The sequence below is a fragment of the Anopheles funestus genome, chromosome 3RL (genome assembly GCF_943734845.2).
Source record: "Anopheles funestus chromosome 3RL, idAnoFuneDA-416_04, whole genome shotgun sequence".
Taxonomy (NCBI): Eukaryota; Metazoa; Arthropoda; class Insecta; order Diptera; family Culicidae; genus Anopheles; species Anopheles funestus.
The window spans coordinates 7,797,254-7,819,174 of NC_064599.1; the positions used below are offsets into that span (position 1 = coordinate 7,797,254).

At 36.6% G+C, this 21,921-nt stretch overlaps 1 long non-coding RNA gene across 1 annotated transcript; it reads right to left on the reverse strand.

Moving 5' to 3' along the window:
* Positions 1 to 5,272: 5,272 nt before the first annotated feature.
* LOC125770753 (uncharacterized) lies at positions 5,273 to 13,501 on the reverse strand. Its single transcript, XR_007419235.1, has 3 exons — positions 12,548 to 13,501; positions 11,671 to 11,860; positions 5,273 to 5,507 (listed from the first exon to the last, which is right to left on the reverse strand). It is a non-coding gene; the product is annotated as an uncharacterized LOC125770753 (long non-coding RNA).
* Between the last annotated feature and the right edge of the window lie 8,420 nt (positions 13,502 to 21,921).

The following is a 21,921-nucleotide window of genomic DNA, read 5'->3' on the forward strand; positions in this document are numbered from 1 at the left end:
TGTTTTTCCCCCTTTTCTTGCAATCTACGCTTCGATGGCGCCCGCGAAACAAATCTGACACATTGTTCCACTTGGCGTTCGGAGCACTTTTCGCACGGTTTGGAAAATCCCCAAACGGCTCACGCTGAGCCGCTTTTCAATCCGTCCCAAGACTCGCACATCAGACAACCAAAAAAGAAAGAACAGCGCGCGATACAATACGTCACGCGAAGTCTTTGGCGGAAGCTAGGAAGCTAAGATAAACCGCGCCAATCCCGATGCCAAATGCCATCGGAGTGATTGATATTTCCTTTTCAGGGTGCCCTCCACACCCTGGCCTAATGGAAAAAGGGGAGTGGCGTGTGTATCGGTTTTCCCTATTTTGAAACCCTGCCAGGGCATTTTCCCATGAAAACGACACGCTGAAAGAATTGACACATCGCATCGAAGTTGATCATTACTTCTTCTCTCTTCCGTCTGATCGGAAACCAGGTTCGATAAAGGAGCAAGGAGACATGAAGACATTCCGCAATCAGTGCGACTCTTTGTAAAGATTTCCATTTTTACTGCTTTCTTTAAATGGCAGTGAGTTTGTCCTTCCTTTTTCCAAAAAAAAATCACCCCCAAACAAAACAGTTTGAAGTGATAGCTTTATCCAACAAAGAGGGTGGGTAACATATTAACATAAGACGTGTGTGACCTTGTTTGGCATTCCGATAAGAGATGTGTCTGTTTTGATTAAACAGAACAATTAAAACAAAGCATTTTTACAACAATGGGAATATTTTTTCTTATCCTTCAAGACGGTGAAGAAGAATGTTCACCATCGCATCGCACGTTCCCCCAGCATAACAGCATAGTATAGGCCATTCTTAGAGCTCAGAAAAGTTAAAAATTTTCCACCCACAAAAGCCCATGAAATTAAGCAACTTTGAGAATGTACGTAGTGGAAAAATGAAAAGAAAAACACCTTTTTCCTGTGAAATATGCTCGAAAAAGAAAATCGTATACCGTGAGTGGAGGCGGTTCTGCATAATTCTTCAAATATTTTAGCTAAGATTTGATTGAAACGGAAAATAAATAAAAATAATTATTCACTTCCAGCTCCCTGTCTGTAGTGTGAGTCAATACACAGACACATACAAGCCATGAAGCCAGAATGTTTTGAAACGATACAAGATAAGGCAAAATGGCTAGGAATTAATTCTTTTTCCTTTATCAGTACAATCTGACCAATCTAGTGGTGTTGTGGGGAAACAAGAGAAGAGAGAGAGAAAGAGAGAGAGAGGGGCAAAGAGGATGAAAGCGGATGAATTCCGAACCGAAAATAAATCACTCGAAACTGTTAGACGGAAGGAATCCGGGTGGCACAGATGGGTCCGGCCGGTCGATGGCTTTCCCTTTTTACCATCCGCTGCGTGTGGGTGTTTGAGTTCGCACACAGCCCGCATAAACACTCACTATTGTAAAAATAATAAACGCAAGACTACAAACTCCGAGGACACACCGCTGGATCGCTGGAACACTGTGACTGACAGGACAGGTTTGTTTCGATGCTTCACGTTTCAGGATGTTCACGCGCGGGACAGCGCGGTGTAACTTGATTGGCGGGAGACTAAAAATAGTTTGCACGTTTTAAACGTTGGCCAGGAAAAAAACTCGTCATAGTTTGTAAGCTGGTAAGGTTGGGATGTTTTTCTTTTTTTTTGCCAACGGATAGAATACAATGTTGACGAGTAATTTCCATAAATTTCTCTATTTCGTGTGGTTCAGTAATTACTACGATAGTAATTAATAATGATGGTGGAATAGTTTCAACGATCGCAATAACTTACATGTTCTACGTTAGCAATTTAGTTGTAAATTTCCTATTAATAAACTTGATGTCCGAATTAATTCTGGACAAAAATTATGATCTGGAATTTATACCTTTAATGTCTGTTTGTGGGAAGAAAACTATCTGGGATGTTTGTCCGGGGCGAACTATCGGAAAATTAACTGGGAAGCATTTCCAATTCATTTTCATTTTAATGGACTACAGCAAAAATAGTACTATCGAGATTAATTTATATTTTCACGTGCAACAAATTAATAACATCGAGTAGCTAGAATACCCTTCTTCTAACCTGAGCTCGTGTCAGCTCATCGGCTGCTCACGTGAGTTAGCTCATCTGCAGCACACGTCTCTCGCTCACTTTCTCACTTAGGTGAGCTGAACGCTCAAGCTAGCTCAGAGGCTCGTCACCACATGCTTAGCGATTGTCGCGGAACAATTTTGGAAAGTTTCTAATTTTTTATTACTTTTTTTATTTAAAGTATTATTTGAGGGAAAAGAAATTTAATTCAACTAATTGACAAAAAAAAAATCAATTTATATCAAAATCTATTTTGAAAAATTACTCAAAAAACGCTTAGGCTATACCCTTAGGAGATTGGCATATTTATAGAAACATCTGAGACATCTATACAGACATACAGACATCGGGGGGCATGGCCGTCCAAGAAGAAAATATAGCCATTGGTGCCATCTATCGACCACAGGTTAAAGATTGGCGATCCGTTGGATACCAACCAAGTTATAGACAAAATTTTGAGCAAAAATGAAGAAAATTTTACATTTTCGCAAACAGGGTATGGAACTTGGTTCCTCGAATAATTTCCGACACAGACATCTGAGGGCATGGCCGTCCAAGAAGAAAATGTAGCCATTGATGCCATCTATCGACCACAAGTTAAAGATTGGCGATCCGTTTGATACCGATCAAGTTATAGACAAAACTTTGTGCGAAAATGAAGAAAATTTTACATTTTCGCAAACAGGGTATGGAACTTGGTTCCTCGAATAATTTCCGACACAGACATCGGAGGGCATGGCCGTCCAAGAAGAAAATGTAGCCATTGGTGCCATCTATCGACCACAAGTTAAAGATTGGCGATCCGGTGGATACCAACCAAGTTATAGGCAAAATTTGTTGCAAAAATGAGCCTTAGGTAATTGGAAAATTCACAGATTTTTTTAATTTTTGTTATTATTTTTTATTCTTTTTTAATTTAAAGCACTATTTAAGTGCAAAGAAACTTATTTCAACCAATTGGCATTAAAATAAATCAATTTAAATTTTTTTGCAAAATTTCTCAAAAAAATCGTAAGGGGTAAGCCTTATGAAATTTTCGAGTTGAAATTTTTTTTGAAATTTTTTTGTTATTGTTTATTCTTTCTTTAATTTAAAGCATTATTTGAGTGAAAAGAAACTTATTGCAACAAATTTGCAGTAAAATACATCAATTTATAAATGAGGAAAAAAATGAAGAAAATTTAACATTTTCGCAAAAAGGGTATGGAACTTGGTTCCTCGAATAATTTCCGACACAGACATCTGAGGGCATGGCCGTCCAAGAAGAAAATGTAGCCATTGGTGCCATCTATCGACCACAAGTTAAAGATTGGCGATCGGTTGGATACCGACCGAGTTATAGGCAAAACTTGGTGCAAAAATGAAGAAAACTTTACATTTTCACAAGCAGGGTATGGAACTTGGTTCCTCGAATAAATTTCGACACAGACATCGGAGGGCATGGCCGTCCAAGAAGAAAATGTAGCCATTGGTGCCATCTATCGACCTCAGGTTAAAGATTGGCGATCCGTTGGATACCAACCAAGTTATAGGCAAAATTTATTGCAAAAATGAGCCTTAGGTAATTGGAAAATTTACAGATTTTTTAAATTTTTGTTATTATTTTTTAATTCTTTTTTAATTTAAAGCACTATTTAATTGAAAAGAAACTTATTTCAACCAATTGGCATTAAAATAAAACAATTTTATTTTTTTTGCAAAATTGCTCAAAAAAATCGTAAGGGGTAAACCTTATGAAATTTTCGAGTTGAAACTTTTTTTGAAATTTTTTATTCTTTCTTTAATTTAAAGCATTAGTTGAGTGAAAAGAAACTTATTGCAACAAATTTGCAGTAAAATACATCAATTTATAAATGAGGAAAAAAATGAAGAAAATTTTACATTTTCGCAAAAAGGGTATGGAACTTGGTTCCTCGAATAACTTCCGACACAGACATCTGAGGGCATGGCCGTCCAAGGAGAAAATGTAGCCATTGGTGCCATCTATCGACCACAAGTTAAAGATTGGCGATCCGTTGGATACCGACCGAGTTATAGGCAAAAGTTGGTGCATAAATGAGGAAAATTTTACATTTTATCAAACAGGGTAAGGAACTTGGTTCCTCGAATAACTGCTGGCACAGACATCTGAGGGCATGGCCGTCCAAGAAGAAAATGTAGCCATTGATGCCATCTATCGACCACAGGTTAAAGATTGGCGATCCGTTGGATACCGACCGAGTTATAGGCAAAATTTGGTGCAAAAATGACCCTTAGTAAATTTTCATTTTTTTGAATTTTTTGATTTTTTCATTATTTTTCACTCTTTTTTTATTTCAATCATTATTTGAGTGAAAAGAAACTCATTGCAACCCATTGGCATTAAAATAAAACAATTTTATTTTTTTTGCAAAATTTCCCAAAAAAATCGTAAGGGGTAAGCCTTATGAAATTTTCGAGTGGAAAATTTTTTTGAAATTTTTTTCTGATTTTTTATTCTTTTTTTAATTTAAAGCACTATTTAAGTGAAAAGAAACTTATTGCAACAAATTCCCATCAAAATATATCTCATTTAAAATTTTTGCTACATTGCTCAAAAATGAGGAAAATTTTACATTTTCTCAAACAGGGTAAGGAACTTGGTTCCTCGAATAACTTCTGGCACAGACATCTAAGGGCATGACTGTCCAAGAAGAAAATGTAGCCATTGGTGCCATCTATCGACCACAGGTTAAAGATTGGCGATCCGTTGGATACCGACCGAGTTATAGGCAAAACTTGGTGCAAAAATGACCCTTAGTAAATTTTCATTTTTTGGAATTTTTTGATTTTTTCATTATTTTTCACTCTTTTTTTTATTTCAATCATTATTTGAGTGAAAAGAAACTCATTGCAACCAACTGGGATTAAAATAAAACAATTTTATTTTTTTTTGCAAAATTGCTCAAAAAAATCGTAAGGGGTAAGCCTTATGAAATTTTCGAGTTGAAATTTTTTTGAAATTTTTTTTTCGATTTTTTATTCTTTTTTTAGTTTAATGCATTATTTGAGAGAAAAGAAACATATTGCAACAAATTCCCATTAAACTATATCACATTTTTCAATTTTGCTAAATTGTTCAAAAACAGGGTAAGGAACTTGGTTCCTTGAATAACTTCTGGCACAGACATCTGACGGTATGGCCGTTCAAGAAGGAAATGTAGCCATTGGTGCCATCTATCGACCACAAGTTAAAGATTGGCGATCCGTTGGATACCGACCGAGTTATAGGCAAAAGTTGGTGCAAAAATGAGGAAAATTTTACATTTTCTCAAACAGGGTAAGGAACTTGGTTCCTCGAATAACTTCTGGCACAGACATCTGAGGGCATGGCTGTCCAAGAAGAAAATGTAGCCATTGGTGCCATCTATCGACCTCAGGTTAAAGATTGGCGATCCGTTGGATACCGACCGAGTTATAGGCAAAACTTGGTGCAAAAATGACCCTTAGTAAATTTTCATTTTTTGGAATTTTTTGATTTTTTCATTATTTTTCACTTTTTTTTTATTTCAATCATTATTTGAGTGAAAAGAAACTCATTGCAACCAACTGGGATTAAAATAAAACAATTTTATTTTTTTTGCAAAATTGCTCAAAAAAATCGTAAGGGGTAAGCCTTATGAAATTTTCGAGTTGAAATTTTTTTGAAATTTTTTTTTCGATTTTTTATTCTTTTTTTAGTTTAAAGCATTATTTGAGAGAAAAGAAACATATTGCAACAAATTCCCATTAAACTATATCACATTTTTCAATTTTGCTAAATTGTTCAAAAACAGGGTAAGGAACTTGGTTCCTTGAATAACTTCTGGCACAGACATCTGACGGTATGGCCGTTCAAGAAGGAAATGTAGCCATTGGTGCCATCTATCGACCACAAGTTAAAGATTGGCGATCCGTTGGATACCGACCGAGTTATAGGCAAAAGTTGGTGCATAAATGAGGAAAATTTTACATTTTATCAAACAGGGTAAGGAACTTGGTTCCTCGAATAACTGCTGGCACAGACATCTGAGGGCATGGCCGTCCAAGAAGAAAATGTAGCCATTGATGCCATCTATCGACCACAGGTTAAAGATTGGCGATCCGTTGGATACCGACCGAGTTATAGGCAAAATTTGGTGCAAAAATGACCCTTAGTAAATTTTCATTTTTTTGAATTTTTTGATTTTTTCATTATTTTTCACTCTTTTTTTATTTCAATCATTATTTGAGTGAAAAGAAACTCATTGCAACCCATTGGCATTAAAATAAAACAATTTTATTTTTTTTGCAAAATTTCCCAAAAAAATCGTAAGGGGTAAGCCTTATGAAATTTTCGAGTGGAAAATTTTTTTGAAATTTTTTTCTGATTTTTTATTCTTTTTTTAATTTAAAGCACTATTTAAGTGAAAAGAAACTTATTGCAACAAATTCCCATCAAAATATATCTCATTTAAAATTTTTGCTACATTGCTCAAAAATGAGGAAAATTTTACATTTTCTCAAACAGGGTAAGGAACTTGGTTCCTCGAATAACTTCTGGCACAGACATCTAAGGGCATGACTGTCCAAGAAGAAAATGTAGCCATTGGTGCCATCTATCGACCACAGGTTAAAGATTGGCGATCCGTTGGATACCGACCGAGTTATAGGCAAAAGTTGGTGCAAAAATGAGGAAAATTTTACATTTTATCAAACAGGGTAAGGAACTTGGTTCCTCGAATAACTTCTGGCACAGACATCTGACGGTATGGCCGTTCAAGAAGGAAATGTAGCCATTGGTGCCATCTATCGACCACAAGTTAAAGATTGGCGATCCGTTGGATACCGACCGAGTTATAGGCAAAAGTTGGTGCAAAAATGAGGAAAATTTTACATTTTCTCGAACAGGGTAAGGAACTTGGTTCCTCGAATAACTTCTGGCACAGACATCTGAGGGCATGGCTGTCCAAGAAGAAAATGTAGCCATTGGTGCCATCTATCGACCTCAGGTTAAAGATTGGCGATCCGTTGGATACCGACCGAGTTATAGGCAAAACTTGGTGCAAAAATGACCCTTAGTAAATTTTCATTTTTTGGAATTTTTTGATTTTTTCATTATTTTTCACTCTTTTTTTTATTTCAATCATTATTTGAGTGAAAAGAAACTCATTGCAACCAACTGGGATTAAAATAAAACAATTTTATTTTTTTTTGCAAAATTGCTCAAAAAAATCGTAAGGGGTAAGCCTTATGAAATTTTCGAGTTGAAATTTTTTTGAAATTTTTTTTTCGATTTTTTATTCTTTTTTTAGTTTAAAGCATTATTTGAGAGAAAAGAAACATATTGCAACAAATTCCCATTAAACTATATCACATTTTTCAATTTTGCTAAATTGTTCAAAAACAGGGTAAGGAACTTGGTTCCTTGAATAACTTCTGGCACAGACATCTGACGGTATGGCCGTTCAAGAAGAAAATGTAGCCATTGGTGCCATCTATCGACCACAAGTTAAAGATTGGTGATCCGTTGGATACCGACCGAGTTATAGGCAAAAGTTGGTGCAAAAATGAGGAAAATTTTACATTTTCTCAAACAGGGTAAGGAACTTGGTTCCTCGAATAACTTCTGGCACAGACATCTGAGGGCATGGCTGTCCAAGAAGAAAATGTAGCCATTGGTGTCATCTATCGACCACAGGTTAAAGATTGGCGATCCGTTGGATACCGACCGAGTTATAGGCAAAATTTGGTGCAAAAATGAAGAAAATTTTCATTTTCTTTTTTGAATTTTTTGATTTTTTTATATTATTTTTCACTCTTTTTTTTATTTCAAGCATTATTAGAGTGAAAAGAAACTCATTGCAACCCATTGGCATTAAAATAAAACAATTTATTTTTTTTTGCAAAATTTCCCAAAAAAATCGTAAGGGCATGGCATGAAGAAAATTTTCATTTTTTTTTTTGAATTTTTTGATTTTTTTCTATTATTTTCCACTCTTTTTTTTATTTCAAGCATTATTAGAGTGAAAAGAAACTCATTGCAACCCATTGGCATTAAAATAAAACAATTTTATTTTTTTTGCAAAATTTTCCAAAAAAATCGTAAGGGGTAAGCCTTATGAAATTTTCGAGTGGAAAATTTTTTTGAAATTTTTTTCTGATTTTTTATTCTTTTTTTAATTTAAAGCACTATTTAAGTGAAAAGAAACTTATTGCAACAAATTCCCATCAAAATATATCACATTTAAAATTTTTGCTACATTGCTCAAAAATGAGGAAAATTTTACATTTTCTCAAACAGGGTAAGGAACTTGGTTCCTCGAATAACTTCTGGCACAGACATCTAAGGGCATGACTGTCCAAGAAGAAAATGTAGCCATTGGTGCCATCTATCGACCACAGGTTAAAGATTGGCGATCCGTTGGATACCGACCGAGTTATAGGCAAAAGTTGGTGCAAAAATGAGGAAAATTTTACATTTTCTCAAACAGGGTAAGGAACTTTGTTCCTCGAATAACTTCTGGCACAGACATCTAAGAGCATGACTGTCCAAGAAGAAAATGTAGCCATTGGTGCCATCTATCGACCACAGGTTAAAGATTGGCGATCCGTTGGATACCGACCGAGTTATAGGCAAAACTTGGTGCAAAAATGACCCTTAGTAAATTTTCATTTTTTGGAATTTTTTGATTTTTTCATTATTTTTCACTCTTTTTTTTATTTCAATCATTATTTGAGTGAAAAGAAACTCATTGCAACCAACTGGGATTAAAATAAAACAATTTTATTTTTTTTGCAAAATTGCTCAAAAAAATCGTAAGGGGTAAGCCTTATGAAATTTTCGAGTTGAAATTTTTTTGAAATTTTTTTTTCGATTTTTTATTCTTTTTTTAGTTTAAAGCATTATTTGAGTGAAGAGAAACTTATTGCAACAAATTCCCATTATACTATATCACATTTTTCAATTTTGCTAAATTGTTCAAAAACAGGGTAAGGAACTTGGTTCCTTGAATAACTTCTGGCACAGACATCTGACGGTATGGCCGTTCAAGAAGGAAATGTAGCCATTGGTGCCATCTATCGACCACAAGTTAAAGATTGGCGATCCGTTGGATACCGACCGAGTTATAGGCAAAAGTTGGTGCATAAATGAGGAAAATTTTACATTTTATCAAACAGGGTAAGGAACTTGGTTCCTCGAATAACTGCTGGCACAGACATCTGAGGGCATGGCCGTCCAAGAAGAAAATGTAGCCATTGGTGTCATCTATCGACCACAGGTTAAAGATTGGCGATCCGTTGGATACCGACCGAGTTATAGGCAAAATTTGGTGCAAAAATGAGGAAAATTTTACATTTTCTCAAACAGGGTAAGGAACATTGTTCCTCGAATAACTTCTGGCACAGACATCTGAGGGCATGGCTGTCCAAGAAGAAAATGTAGCCATTGGTGCCATCTATCGACCTCAGGTTAAAGATTGGCGATCCGTTGGATACCGACCGAGTTATAGGCAAAACTTGGTGCAAAAATGACCCTTAGTAAATTTTTTCATTTTTTGGAATTTTTTGATTTTTTCATTATTTTTCACTCTTTTTTTTATTTCAATCATTATTTGAGTGAAAAGAAACTCATTGCAACCAACTGGGATTAAAATAAAACAATTTTATTTTTTTTGCAAAATTGCTCAAAAAAATCGTAAGGGGTAAGCCTTATGAAATTTTCGAGTTGAAATTTTTTTGAAATTTTTTTTTCGATTTTTTATTCTTTTTTTAGTTTAAAGCATTATTTGAGAGAAAAGAAACATATTGCAACAAATTCCCATTAAACTATATCACATTTTTCAATTTTGCTAAATTGTTCAAAAACAGGGTAAGGAACTTGGTTCCTTGAATAACTTCTGGCACAGACATCTGACGGTATGGCCGTTCAAGAAGGAAATGTAGCCATTGGTGCCATCTATCGACCACAAGTTAAAGATTGGCGATCCGTTGGATACCGACCGAGTTATAGGCAAAAGTTGGTGCATAAATGAGGAAAATTTTACATTTTATCAAACAGGGTAAGGAACTTGGTTCCTCGAATATCTGCTGTCACAGACATCTGAGGGCATGGCCGTCCAAGAAGAAAATGTAGCCATTGATGCCATCTATCGACCACAGGTTAAAGATTGGCGATCCGTTGGATACCGACCGAGTTATAGGCAAAACTTGGTGTAAAAATGACCCTTAGTAAATTTTCATTTTTTTGAATTTTTTGATTTTTTCATTATTTTTCACTCTTTTTTTATTTCAATCATTATTTGAGTGAAAAGAAACTCATTGCAACCAATTGGGATTAAAATAAAACAATTTTATTTTTTTTGCAAAATTTCTCAAAAAAATCGTAAGGGGTAAGCCTTATGAAATTTTCGAGTGGAAAATTTTTTTGAAATTTTTTTCTGAATTTTATTCTTTTTTTAATTTAAAGCACTATTTAAGTGAAAAGAAACTTATTGCAACAAATTCCCATCAAAATATATCACATTTAAAATTTTTGCTACATTGCTCAAAAATGAGGAAAATTTTACATTTTCTCAAACAGGGTAAGGAACTTGGTTCCTCGAATAACTTCTGGCACAGACATCTAAGGGCATGGCTGTCCAAGAAGAAAATGTAGCCATTGGTGCCATCTATCGAACACAGGTTAAAGATTGGCGATCCGTTGGTTACCGACCGAGTTATAGGCAAAAGTTGGTGCAAAAATGAGGAAAATTTTACATTTTCTCAAACAGGGTAAGGAACTTGGTTCCTCGAATAACTTCTGGCATAGACATCTGAGGGCATGGCTGTCCAAGAAGAAAATGTAGCCATTGGTGTCATCTATCGACCACAGGTTAAAGATTGGCGATCCGTTGGATACCGACCGAGTTATAGGCAAAATTTGGTGCAAAAATGAGGAAAATTTTCATTTTTTTTAATTTGTTGGATTTTTTTATTATTTTTCACTCTTTTTTTTATTTCAAGCATTATTAGAGTGAAAAGAAACTCATTGCAACCCATTGGCAATAAAATAAAACAATTTTATTTTTTTTGCAAAATTTCCCAAAAAAATCGTAAGGGGTAAGCCTTATGAAATTTTCGAGTGGAAAATTTTTTTGAAATTTTTTTCTGATTTTTTATTCTTTTTTTAATTTAAAGCACTATTTAAGTGAAAAGAAACTTATTGCAACAAATTCCCATCAAAATATATCACATTTAAAATTTTTGCTACATTGCTCAAAAATGAGGAAAATTTTACATTTTCTCAAACAGGGTAAGGAACTTGGTTCCTCGAATAACTTCTGGCACAGACATCTAAGGGCATGACTGTCCAAGAAGAAAATGTAGCCATTGGTGCCATCTATCGACCACAGGTTAAATATTGGCGATCCGTTGGATACCGACCGAGTTATAGGCAAAAGTTGGTGCAAAAATGAGGAAAATTTTACATTTTCTCAAACAGGGTAAGGAACTTGGTTCCTCGAATAACTTCTGGCACAGACATCTGACGGTATGGCCGTTCAAGAAGGAAATGTAGCCATTGGTGCCATCTATCGACCACAGGTTAAAGATTGGCGATCCGTTGGATACCGACCGAGTTATAGGCAAAAGTTGGTGCAAAAATGAGGAAAATTTTACATTTTCTCGAACAGGGTAAGGAACTTGGTTCCTCGAATAACTTCTGGCACAGACATCTGAGGGCATGGCTGTCCAAGAAGAAAATGTAGCCATTGGTGCCATCTATCGACCTCAGGTTAAAGATTGGCGATCCGTTGGATACCGACCGAGTTATAGGCAAAACTTGGTGCAAAAATGACCCTTAGTAAATTTTCATTTTTTGGAATTTTTTGATTTTTTCATTATTTTTCACTCTTTTTTTTATTTCAATCATTATTTGAGTGAAAAGATACTCATTGCAACCAACTGGGATTAAAATAAAACAATTTTATTTTTTTTGCAAAATTGCTCAAAAAAATCGTAAGGGGTAAGCCTTATGAAATTTTCGAGTTGAAATTTTTTTGAAATTTTTTTCTGATTTTTTATTCTTTTTTTAGTTTAAAGCATTATTTGAGAGAAAAGAGACATATTGCAACAAATTCCCATTAAAATATATCACATTTTTCAATTTTGCTAAATTGTTCAAAAACAGGGTAAGGAACTTGGTTCCTTGAATAACTTCTGGCACAGACATCTGACGGTATGGCCGTTCCAGAAGGAAATGTAGCCATTGGTGCCATCTATCGACCACAAGTTAAAGATTGGCGATCCGTTGGATACCGACCGAGTTATAGGCAAAAGTTGGTGCATAAATGAGAAAAATTTTACATTTTATCAAACAGGGTAAGGAACTTGGTTCCTCGAATAACTGCTGGCACAGACATCTGAGGGCATGGCCGTCCAAGAAGAAAATGTAGCCATTGATGCCATCCATCGACCACAGGTTAAAGATTGGCGATCCGTTGGATACCGACCGAGTTATAGGCAAAAGTTGGTGCAAAAATGAGGACAATTTTCATTTTTTTTAATTTGTTGATTTTTTTTATTATTTTTCACTCTTTTTTTATTTCAAGCATTATTAGAGTGAAAAGAAACTCATTGCAACCAACTGGGATTAAAATAAAACAATTTTATTTTTTTTGCAAAATTTCCCAAAAAAATCGTAAGGGGTAAGCCTTATGAAATTTTCGAGTGGAAATTTTTTTTGAAATTTTTTTCTGATTTTTTATTCCTTTTTTAATTTAAAGCACTATTTAAGTGAAAAGAAACTTATTGCAACAAATTCCCATCAAAATATATCACATTTAAAATTTTTGCTACATTGCTCAAAAATGAGGAAAATTTTACATTTTCTCAAACAGGGTAAGGAACTTGGTTCCTCGAATAACTTCTGGCACAGACATCTGACGGTATGGCCGTTCAAGAAGGAAATGTAGCCATTGGTACCATCTATCGACCACAAGTTAAAGATTGGCGATCCGTTGGATACCGACCGAGTTATAGGCAAAAGTTGGAGCATAAATGAGGAAAATTTTACATTTTATCAAACAGGGTAAGGAACTTGGTTCCTCGAATAACTGCTGGCACAGACATCTGAGGGCATGGCCGTCCAAGAAGAAAATGTAGCCATTGGTGCCATCTATCGACCACAGGTTAAAGATTGGCGATCCGTTGGATACCGACCGAGTTATAGGCAAAATTTGGTGCAAAAATGAGGAAAATTTTCATTTTTTTTAATTTGTTGGTTTTTTTTATTATTTTTCACTCTTTTTTTTATTTCAAGCATTATTAGAGTGAAAAGAAACTCATTGCAACCCATTGGCATTAAAATAAAACAATTTTATTTTTTTTGCAAAATTTCCCAAAAAAATCGTAAGGGGTAAGCCTTAGGAAATTTTCGAGTGGAAAATTTTTTTGAAATTTTTTTCTGAATTTTATTCTTTTTTTAATTTAAAGCACTATTTAAGTGAAAAGAAACTTATTGCAACAAATTCCCATCAAAATATATCACATTGAAAATTTTTGCTACATTGCCCAAAAATGAGGAAAATTTTACATTTTCTCAAACAGGATAAGGAACTTGGTTCCTCGAATAACTTCTGGCACAGACATCTAAGGGCATGGCCGTCCAAGAAGAAAATGTAGCCATTGGTGCCATCTATCGACCACAAGTTAAAGATTGGCGATCCGTTGGATACCGACCGAGTTATAGGTAAAACTTGGTGCAAAAATGAAGAAAATTTTACATTTTCACAAACAGGGTATGGAACTTGGTTCCTCGAATAACTTCCGACACAGACATCTGAGGGCATGGCCGTCCAAGAAGAAAATGTAGCCATTGGTGCCATCTATCGACCACAAGTTAAAGATTGGCGATCCGTTGGATACCAACCAAGTTATAGCCAAAATTTATTGCAAAAATGAGCCTTAGGAGATTTAGGAGCCTTGGCAAATTTATAGATTTTTTTAATTTTTTTATTATATTTCATTCTTTTTTCTTTTAAAGCATTATTTGAGTGAAAAGACACTTATTGTAACAATTTCGCATCAAAATAAAACAAATTTTTAAATTTTGCAAAATTGGTCAAAAAAATGGCAAGGGGTAAGCCTTATAAAATTTTCGAGTTGAAAATTGTTTTGAATTTTTTTTGTTATTTTTTATTCTTTCTTTAATTTAAAGCATTATTTGAGTGAAGAGAAACTTATTGCAACAAATTTGCATCAATTTTTTTTTATTTGGAGTTTCGCAAACATTTTCTGAATCGCGTTCGCAAACGCGACAATTGCTAAGCGTTTAGCGACGGGGTGACACAACACCAGATGTGTTATAAAGAAGTTATATCTCTTTTCGATCATATATCGGGTCCGAATTCCAGTCGCTATGATATATTGTTAATGGTCATAAAATAGTCTTTATTCTCTTCGATTTTATGGCCGTATTTAGTGAGTATTGATACAGCAAGGGTGCTTCCTGATGTCGGAACAGCTGTTACAGTCAATGATGAAATCGTCCAAAAATTCTTTTGGGTAATAAATCAGTTTTCGTGGAGCTACAGCAGAAGGGCCTGAGGAAACTTTTTCGGCAACGACACCTGTTGCAATGAACTGTAGGACTAGAGCTGTGCTAAATATTAACTCACCCTGTCTTTACTATGCCTAGTCTTAATCTATGACTCACTTTCTCTCGGTTAGCTATCCAGCACTCGAGGGAAGGGCTGCATTATAATGTGGCGAATCAGACACTTCTATCTCTGGGGATGGTCGGTTGGTAATTACATTAGAATAACACCGGACGACCCGGGTCGTAAAGACTTTCATCCCGTGCCCACAAAGACCAGGGAGGCCTGATGGGCCTAAATTAAGATGGAGTGAAGGCATTGATTTGTCCTCTTGACTTTGAGCTGATTTAACGTCTTCAACAGCAATTCAAGTAAGTTATTCTTAGAAATTCTCTTTCTAATAATTCACACAATTTCTACCTACCTTTTATCGAAAATAAAGCTCTTAATGTACCATAATGTAAAACAGATACAGCCACAAACGTTCAACAAAAACAGGTTAAATAATAATTTGTTGTAGTCGGAATCTGAAATGTGTCCTGTTTCATAGAACTAACAATGATCGATGGGCAATAGAAGCAATCTTCTACACGCAGACGACATTATAAGAGCCGATGCTACGCCAAACAAACCGCACAAACATTCGAGATCATAATCATCGGCGAAACCTTTTCCTTGTGGGTAGGAAAATAGCTTTTCGCATGGTTATTAGCCATCCAATTTGCCATTTTTTTTGCTGCCCCACGAATTCTCACTAAACCATGTCAACGTCCCACGTCCACGGTCAGCGTACGCAGCGCAACAATGAAAATAAATAAAGCAAATAGCAACCCGACCGTTACGTTCGAATGGTCCAATAAGTGGAAAATGTTTGTGGGAATAAATACCGACATTTTCCCAAAAAAAAATTTTTTCCACAAATCAGTATCAGGTGTGTTGGCGTTGCCATTTCTTAAAGCACCAAGCATGCAGACCAGCCGCACCTGGTGGAAAGTTGAATAAAGTAACCGAAAAAAAGAAATGAAGAATCGCTCACGAAAGCGTATCGTTTATAGCTCCGTAAAGTTAGTTGCTTCTTAAAAATGCTTGCTTTCACAGTGACATTCAGGTACGCTTTCTCAATATCAATCACGCTTGTATGCAAACTGTTACCCTTCACCAACAAGACACCACAAACAAGTACACTTTTCATGAATCTCATTTACATACACAATGTCGTACCGGTGATGGAAAACGTGCACGAGCGAACAAATGCTGTCCGCAAGCAGCCACGTGTTGCGTTTTGCCACCACAGGCTGACAACGTTTGAACGATCGCGGTGTGTCATAAATCATAAATAGAGTAAACCATGCTCTCGTTACCGTGGCGCTTCACTGCCACGGGGGTTAACTTAAAGGTTTTTGGATATTTTTTTTTTTAGTTCACCTTCAACAAACACTTTCAGCGAATACGGCGTTGGCGATCATCTTCGATTGAGGGTGGGTGATGGAACGTTGTTTGACTGATTTTTCCACCTTTCAACCAAACTCACCCTGTCAATGGGAGTGAGATGGAATGCAAAATACTGACCCAGAAAAAAAAACACGTAAGGGTGGGTGGTTGAAACTTTTTAACCTCTGAACCAATCGCTGTACAAACCCCATTCTTGTCAAATCGATGGTAATAATGGTGAATTGTGGTATGGTTTGTTTTGCTTTCCGATGTGTTTCGTGTTCTACCAACACAGCTTCCACGGGTTTTCCACATCTCGAAATATCATCAGGTGGTCACGAAGAAAGGTGCTCCCTTTTGGGTTTGGTGTGCTACGGCCATTGCACACAAAAACGAAATAAACACCGTAAATCTTGCTTCCCGGCTATTGCTGCCACGATGAGTACGATCGTACAGGAAGCATTCCAAAATTTCCCAAAGTCAGATTTTCATGTGTTTAGACGAACCCAATACCAAAACCGTTTGTGCGGAATCGGAAACTTGGGCCACGAACTCACAACGCAACAAAACTGCGCATTGGTGTGTGGCGTAGTAAGTGATACGGTTCGGGTATGTTGGGGGGGTATAAATTAGATAATTTATGGTCCCCCATAACCATATGCTTTACCCCGTCGTCGTGGCTGATCGTTCCGCTTGTAAGGTAATTGGGAAAACGGTAAGCTTAAATTAATTACCATGCACGTATAGATTATGCTAAACAGGATTTGATGCTCCGGCTGGTCGGGCGGAGTGGGGAGGGACTCAACATTAGGACAGGATTAGCAACGAACACCTGGTGAAGCTGTGTTGGTTCGAGGTTGCGAGACCCGAGACGATGTCTTCATCATCTGCATTATTAACTGTCACAAAGCGCCATTGCCATGTCGAGGTTCGGTACAAGTGATTTATTCAGCACAATGTAATGGAACCAGATTAGATTGTTTCGCGGAAATTGGTTTTTGCACCTCATGATTAATGTCCACCATGGTGTTACATGTATTCTTTAACGTATATTAGCATAATTTAGAATAATTGCTTTATTCGACCGTTCTAGATCGCAATAGAATGTTGAGAAACATTAAGGAAATGCCTATTCTTTATCCCCTTAATGCTACATTCCGGTGTATCTTGATGGAGTCTTCTGAATCATAGGAGTTATCAGGGTTTACTGAAGTTATTCGATGTTACTCGCGATCACTCAATGATCATTTCTTACGGGACTCAAGAATAAAATCAAAGAATTCGGGAGAGGATCTTGTATGCGACATCTTGGTACTGATGTCTTCATCCAAGAACGATCAGCTTTGGATTCTACAAAAAACAACACTTTGGCCAGACGATCCTCTCTGGCTCGTCTATCAGGATATATCCTGTATGATTTTCAATAAAGTTACTCACCTACTTCCGGCCTTTTCCTGTGTTTTTTTCTAGAGTAGTTCTAGTTCTAGAGATAGAGTTCTTCGACACACACAGGATATTTGGAGAGTTGCCTTCCAAGAATGAGAACATCGTCAACCTGAGAATATGTCGAAGTCGTTGATGATCCTCAGGATTATATGATATATATTATTATATATTATAACTCGTGTGGTAGAAGAAGATGCTACGGGTAACTTAAAAGTATTATTAGCCAGTTAGCTTTTGCATTTAAGTCTCCAATTGCAATTCCAACATCATAATGTCCCACACCAGGCTATTTTGTTTCAACGTAGATGTGAGCACTCTACTATACATGTTCTACGTAATAAACTAAGCATGATTTTCTTTAATGAAACGATTACGATACGAAGGAATCACTCCACAAACATAAGGAAAGCCCAACTACCCATCGACGTTGAACGTATCAAAAGTGGAGTACATCGATAAAAACCCAATGACTAGCAACTTCCATCAAACCAACTACACGGATCATCGACATCGGGAATTAGTGAATTTAATCGATTTTCGCTGTTTTCTCCTTTTGCTGCGCTACCGACAAAAAAAGAAACGGAACTGAAATGACGCACAATCCCACACATTCGCTAATAATAAGCCCTCATGTTGCCAGCAAAACTCAACTTCCGGCTTAAATCATCAAGCCCTAAGCTCACCGAACCAACCGGATGACGGATTCGGAGCAGAGCAAGAAGGCACGAGAAACGAAATTGGGAAATCAATACCCTCGGCCGCATTGATAATGGCTTCCTTATGTGCGTGGTTCTTTTGGGGGGGGAAATGTTATTTTCTTTTTTCACACGATTTTCTGCTGTTTTCCATCCTTTGTCAACTATCGCAAAACATGAAATTGAACTTTATCATTTGGCTGGGGTTTTCCTTTTTCAAACTACCCAGCCGACCGTAAGCACATTTGGTGGCCATTAAACCAATACGCGAAATGAGGAAACATAATGCTAATCAAATTCATCCATACGGCCATTCGTTTGACCACGGCCATTCGGTTTGGCTTCCGACAAAATAACGCTTATCGATGTGCCGACGTGCGCGAGGATTTGTCTTACGAAATGGATAATTAATCACTGTCATAAAAAAGGCTCGTCCGTGTGGCGTTAAAGTGGTTTTCCGCCATGAATACAGCCGGCATTGAACTAATTATTTAGCGCTTTACCGGTGAAGTAAAGATGAATCGTTATTACTTGATGCTTCATCGGCGCTGAATTGGCGCTGTGTATGTGGAAGTGGTTACAGTGGCTTCGTGAAGATCAAATAACGCCACTGTTTCTTTGATGAGGTAAGAAAAGCTTGTTTAAAATAGCCGAACTGAGAAACCGAAGCAACAATTGCCTATTTATTAATGAAATTAATCTCATTGATGTTAAGTCTAAGGCAAGAAAAACACTAAACACAATTTGAAAAAGTGAATGAAAATTGTATAATTATTTTTTTTTTTGAATTTTACTATCATATCATCTTCGTTGAACATAGATAACCGATCTCTGTTGATGAATTCTTTAGAAAAAATATGTTAAAAGTTTTGCTATTAATGTTATTGCTGCAAGAAGCAAACGGAAAAGGTTCCTATTGTTGCCGTTAAAAAGAAAGAGCGTACACTAAAGCTATCATTATTATATTTTAACAAGACTTTATCCCCAAAAAGATGAACCCTTCCATTTATCTTTTATGAAGTCTCCTTACGCAAAGCCCCTGCAGCTTCATACCCAACGGGCACACGTTTAACGTCTCCTTGATTAATGATCAGCTCCTTCGTCCTGCAGAGACAGGATCATCAATTCCAAGTTTATGGTGGGATGAGCAAATAAAAAAAAGTGGATGAAAACATTACTTATACAAAAGATAGGCATTGCCATTTGCCATTTCTTTGTAGGAAAAGGATTATGGTATTGTTCTTCAACACATCCATCTTGTTTGTTAAAGTACAAAAAATCCTTTGTTATATTTTTCAACATATGTCGATGTGTTGACGATAATAAATTTGACTATTATGGAATGAAAATGTACCCATTTGTTTTAGCATTATGACGGTACACATAATTTAAATTACAAACAAATCAGAATAAAAACAATGAATCCTTTTTAAAAGGAAAGTTTTTAAAGGAAACTCTTATAAATAAAAGCGAAAAAAAATCTTTAAGTTTTTCCAAAATATTAGCTTATTAATACAGATATGAAGTAAAATTGAATAAAATAAAAATAGGACACAGTTTGACGTGAGATAATGCGGATTGAAGACGACTAATTTTGCTCTGGAAGAACGAAGAACAATAAACAAATATCATGCTGTGTATGTTGTACACGTACGACGCAATCACCGAACAGCAAATGTCTTTATTTTTCCACCGTAATTGAGTCACCATTCCAAGGCAGCAGAGCACACTGTCGTAGCGCATTTAAATTGATTTACTTAATCGTTGGCTGTACGGATCGTTTCAGCACTTCCCATCGCTTTCCCGGAATCAAGCGCACAGCATGTAACGCCAGAAGCCGCACTTGAAATGGATACATGTATTCAAAGCATAATGGGGTTTTCATTCGCAAGCATTCACGCACACTGGCACACGTTTTGCAGCAGACAGGCGACACCGACTCCATTGAAACTCGATTGCAAAAAAAACAAACGTGCGGCGTGAAAGGAGAGCGCCTTTTAAATGCTGGAGTCCTTTCGCAACCGGTAGGGACGTCGTCGATTCGGTAGGTTCTTCATTAACGAAGCTTGCCCGAGTCACATGTTAACCTGTTAAGCCACCCGTATGATGCCAACCCATGGGCAGGATATTGCGTCCTGCTCGGTAAACTGTCTCGAACCATGCGGTCGTCTACCGCACCATCCGTCACTGGAGATGTCGTGTATGACAGCAGCAAACGAAACAAGACCTATGGCTTTCGCCGCCCAAGACCGAGGAGCACCGTTTTTAAGCATCGTTAACGTAATGTACCCGGGCTCCGGTTGAATGTCTCTTCAAACGTCAAAAAGCCAACCTTCGGGTTGGGACGGCTGTGGGAGTGTTTTATCCTTCGGTTCGTACATCCGGACCTTGTCTTGCACGTGAGCACCGCTGGATGTGACCGGAAGTGGTAGACAAAGGGGGTTTTTGGATCCTCTTAAAGCTCAAGGACGATTATTAGCCGACCCACCGTTGGGACGACGATTTTTCAGCATGCCATTTTCATTTCTTGACCTCTCATTTGTCTCCCGGTTGCTGTTCCCTGTCGTTCCCTAATAGTGCCCTTGCTATTACCACACAACTTGCTGCCTTATTTTGTTCAGTTATTGAACTCATCAATCAATGAGGCAGAAGACAATTGATTAGCTTCCAAATCCAATTCGACCCATCGCTACACGCTAAGGCTTAAATTGACCCAGTTTTATTGAGTGTTTCCGGTTCGTTCTTGGTTTGCCGGTGGCAGTATCAAGTGTCGCAATAGTTACACACAACCATGCAATTGATTTCCTTTGTTTTTTTTTTGTCGTTCCGCCACACTCACTACTAGCAGTTGGAAGAGATGACAATTTAAACGGCACAGATTGATCAAATTTACTCCCAGGGCCTGTTTGAGTACGAAATATGATTAATTTGGTTGTCCGAAAAAGGGTTCACAAATTTCATGCATGTTTAACTTTTAGTTGCTACGACATTGGGTCGGATGTGGGTGATGAAAGGTATGTTTCACCGTTTCAGACCTACGCCTTCGCATCTTAGGCTCTTATCTTTTGCTTACGATTGTTGTTTTTTTTTTAATTCCTTGGTAAAATATCGTTTGCTTTTGAAATGTCACGAAAGAGTTTTCCTCATATATATTATGCCTGTATTTTGATGAAGAATTGAACCTTCTGTTGAAAATTTGTAAAACCATGATTATTTAAGATATTTGCAAATGATTAATAATGCAAACATGTCGATGAAATGATTTATTTTAAATTTATGTGTGTATAAAACTTCTGACGGATCATTCCATTAAAATTTGTTCTTGCGAACAAAAAAAAAGTAATGACTTTCTTTTCTTTTTTAAATAATAAAATAGAAAAGAGTGTGAAAACGCTAAAAATTCTAGCAAAAGGGTAGAAAGAGACCACAAGTTTTTCTTGCACAAAAGTTGCAAGCAAGTTGTGAGCTAGCTTTTCAGCCGCCGCTTTTACTTGTGAGCAATTACGATTTTCTTGTAAGCGACAGGGATGTCAAACTTTCTTTGCATTTATTCGCTGCGTATATATACTACAGGAAATAATGCAAATGATTGAAAAATAAAAAAAAACAATGTGATAAGACATAGTTTGTGGTCATCATATGTACACCGTTGGGTAAAGAAATACAATTCTATCCAAAAAC